Source organism: Hyalella azteca, unplaced genomic scaffold (genome assembly GCF_000764305.2).
Source record: "Hyalella azteca isolate HAZT.00-mixed unplaced genomic scaffold, Hazt_2.0.2 contig2101, whole genome shotgun sequence".
NCBI lineage: Eukaryota > Metazoa > Arthropoda > Malacostraca > Amphipoda > Hyalellidae > Hyalella > Hyalella azteca.
Window position 1 is genome coordinate 37,967 of NW_025932388.1, and position 333 is coordinate 38,299.

Genomic DNA, 333 nt, shown 5'->3' on the forward strand with positions numbered 1-333 from the left:
CTGCCAAAGGCCGCTTTCTTCCTTTTTCTTTATCGCTACGATTAAATTCGAGGAAGAAACAATCCAAAGATCAAATAGAGCTTTAAAATGTTAAAAGCAAACAGCCTAAAACTCCGAGCTCTAATTAGATTGTTTTCGTTCCTCAAACGAAAATTATCGTTTTAACTTTTACATGTTTGTTCAGTTAACTATTATACTAGTAACATAACATGATCCTAAAAGTGTTTATAATATCGAGGACTCAGGAAGTATCAGGGTTGGCAATGATTAAATCAAACTGATTAAATCATTTGACTTTTTTTATGAAAAATCATGATTTTTCATTTTTTCGAT